Here is a 4,054-nt window from a genome sequence, read left to right as displayed (position 1 = left end):
CCCTGAGCCCCCAAGTTTTGAATATTTGAATTTGAGTTTTGAACCCACTGAACGTCTTGATTTTCTTCAAGGGAAAGTTCACCGATGACACGTTGTAATTAAAGCACAATTAGTTAAAAAATATTGGTGATGAGTTGACAAAAATCTACCAATGAACAAGTAAGTTACTTCCTTTATGAATTGGTGACTTTATATGGAAGCAGCTGCCCCATTATGTGATATAAATTCTCTTTTATTGATGGTTCTTGGCTTAATTTATTTTTCTTATAGAATCAGGAATGAAATGATGTGTCTAATGATGTATTAAAAGCACAAGATTCTATTTTCTGAAAAATTTACATTATATAGAATTTACAATACATGACATACGACCGTCCCACGTTTGATTTTGTCTTTTGTTCATTTTCAAATTGCTCGTAATAAATACAAGTCAATTTTTTTAACAAACGTCTCCTCAACACCATTTTTAAGGTTTACAAATCTGCATTTCAAAGACCAAGATATCTGCCCAATCTTCACCGTTGCCAACTTCAAGACTAGGTCATACAGCATTTGGCTATCACATCACTCAGCAGAAAAATACAAGAATCAACAAAATTTGACAATGTACCTTTACACATTGCTGAATATTCAATATTTAATTAATATATATTTACATACACGCAAATAATCGCTACAAAACTCTATTATTTACAATAACTAGGAAAAACACATTTCTTTTTCTTTTTATAAAAGTTGGAAATGTACATGATACTTATTAAAAAAGTGTTGGGATTTTTTTCCAAACATTGAAATAGTCACCTCTCTCCTAAGAGGATGCTTTCATCAGTACACATAAAGTGAAAGGGCTTGAATGCTATATCTGACACAAACTATATAAACACATGTGAATGGACAGGTGACTTCACCCAAGGAATTAAATTCTGAATGTAGATGGATAGTAATAAAACACTTTTTACATGTAATATCTTAATTCACCTGGATATGAAAGTGGAAATTTGCAGAAAGCGGTTCTTCACTTAACCCTAATAAAAATTCAACATTTCTCGCGATAAATCCGCCGAGCGAAATTTTTTGACCGCGCCGCTCGCTGACTTTTACCTTCAAGTCTCGCGCAACTTTTGAGACCAAAATTGTGACCTCTTGGTACGCGGTTCCGAAATTACGCAACATTTCATAAGTGCATGCAGACCCAGAATTACTCAAAAACATGAATTTGTGTACAAATCCAATGCAAATAGTGTTTTTAACCAAAATTCATAAATGTATCATTATTTTTCCTTTTACTGCTTAAAGGTAAATGCTAGTTTTGGTAACAATATCAAAATGAGTTCGTACGGAATCCAATGAAATGACCACCAAAGTGTCTGTTTGTATAAATAAAAAGCATGTGCCAAAGGTCTGGATTCTGGAAGAAATTGTGTAATTGCTGAAAAATCAGCAAATAAGCACAAGATTCGGGTAGAGCGTCGGGCCCGACGCTCTAAGCAATAATTACACATTGTCCCACGTGCGCTTATCTGTGTTGGGGATCTTCGGTGTGAACATTTTTCAGCGTAGATTTCAAGATTTCACAAAGTTCAGTTAATGTAACTGTACCAGATCTAGATCCTCGATGATATACTGACAATTATGCCTTGTTTTACAGACTTTCTCATGAAATCAGTGTTTACTGCAACTACTGGAATTTCTCAATCAATTAATTTTATCTTTTTTATGGTCAAAATAAAGTCCCTGACAATTTCCATTGAAAAAACAATAAAAAACAAAGAAATACATAAGAAATTTAGAAAACAATAGAATATATAAGAAAATAAATGTGATGTTGAATTTTTTTAAAATAAATTTGATCAGATGCCTATCTAGAGTATGTGAAACAAAAATGAGCATTTCAGGTGCATTATTTTATTAATTAGAGCAAACTTATGATTTTACGCATAAATTAGCATAATTAATGAGACATGAGATTTTTTGCAGAATTTGATGTTACAGTTTTGTAGATAATGCCATGGGTAACATGTGTGCCAAATTGCGTTGCGATTGTGCGATCGACGGCGGAGATCATGGGGGGGGGGGCTGAATCAGCCCCCCCCCCAGTCTTCTTAGGCATCGAAATAGCCCAGTCTATTTAGGGTTAAACCACAGGCACTATACATGGACTAAATTCAGGTACAGATTCTATTCTGATTAAGAAATCCCTTGGCCAAGCCATCAATCAACATTTTACCTCAAAAAAGGCAGGCATATATCATACCAGTTGTTATTCAGATACATTTAAGTCATCAGAGTACAGAGGAGCAATGAAAAACTGATGACCGTCCTGTTAACTGAGATTATCCTTTTTGTCACACAGTATACCTCCTTGTATCCATGAAAAGATCATAATCAAAGGTCTTATGATAAAGGTCATGCTAAACAATTTCCAAATCAGGCACAGATTCAAACATTATCTCTAAAAGAAGGGTAACCCATTCCCTTCAAAAGAAGAGAAAATCTAATATTTCCTTAAACAAAACTCCCTTATTCACATGATTTAGATTTAGAAAAAAAGTTGGTATACTATTAGACTTGAAGGACATGACGAAAAACTTCCATTTGAGATCACTATACCCTGGTTTCCCTTCTCATCAATTCTCTTCTCCAAATACGACAAACCCTAACATGCCCCAAGCAAGCAATTTAAGTTTCAAAACACCTGTTTCTTGACGTCGGTCCGAAGATAACGCAAGAGCCCGGCATATACAGTCACAGTAGGGGGCCACACACGACGGGATGCATGCGCAGCGCTGAGCTCGGTTTCTGCAAAACATGCCGTCATTTTTATTCGCTTACTTTCCTTATTTCGAGGTCGATTTTCTTCGTTCGAAATTGAAAATGGACTAGTATTGGATGTCTGAATGTAATATGCCTTTGAAAACGTGATTAATATCGAATACAATAATTTCATTCCGAAGATCCTTCTACAGGCAGACAAGTCTTACATAATAGCACAGCTGTTGTTTATCATTTCGTCCTTGGCTCAACGCTCGTTTGGCTGGCCCGTGGTGGTGAAATTGAGACCTGGCCAAGATGGGTTTATCGGGGTTGGAAATGTTGTTTGAGAGTTTCCAAACGAAAAACGGGGTATCCGACCGCAGTTTGCAGTCCGAAGTGAGGTCGAGAATCAAACGGGAAATTTTCGTAATGGACATTGTACAAAGGTCATACTTTATTTCATCAGTTAAATCAAAGATACTACAAGGGGGAAGATCAGACAGTACATGAGCGTGCAATGAAACGCCCGGGAAGAGCACCCCACAGCGTTAAGTAACAACCTTTTTTACCTTTGCATATCGCAATATGGTTGTGTACAAAACTTATGAGAGAAATGGTAGAGGCAGTCCTTCACGTTTTTAATTTCGTGGAGCACAATAAATCGCTCGCCTTATTTCTTTTGAGGAGCTCAATTGAGCTCCTCAGAATCGCTCTCCGTGAGGAGCTCAAATCAATTCATTACAATACATGTACATGTATGATAAAATGTAGATTTTTCTGAACATTGTATATATGCAATAGCTGTGCTAGCTATTAATTAATCTGTGGTGAAACTAGACCTGGGTCACATACATTTAGAAGATGTCGTACGCACTCCTGCTTTAAAAAAAATAAAAATAAAAAAAAAATTGAAAAAATTTCATATTTTACATCTTTAAATCCATGAAATGGCCTTATTTTTTCCATAATTCCTTGAAATTACTTGATTTAGTTGAAAACTTTCAGAAAAAAGAAGAATATTCACCTCTTTCCCGACTCTGATTTGAACTTACCTCGGTAAATATTGTAGTCCCACATGTAGACTTCCATGGTGTTGCCATGAAAATCTACATATGGGACTACATGGGACTGCAATATTGACCGAGTTTAATTTAAAATCACAGTCGGGAAAGAGATATATTCTTCATTTTTCTGATAGTTTTCAACTAAATCAAAGTAATTTCAAGGAATTATGGAAAAAAGAAGGCAATTTCATGGATTTAAAGATGTGAAATGTGAAATTTTAGCAATTTTTTTTTTT

This window comes from Lytechinus variegatus, chromosome 2 (assembly GCF_018143015.1).
Source record: "Lytechinus variegatus isolate NC3 chromosome 2, Lvar_3.0, whole genome shotgun sequence".
In the NCBI taxonomy this organism is placed as follows: domain Eukaryota; kingdom Metazoa; phylum Echinodermata; class Echinoidea; order Temnopleuroida; family Toxopneustidae; genus Lytechinus; species Lytechinus variegatus.
This window is presented reverse-complemented; position numbering follows the sequence as displayed.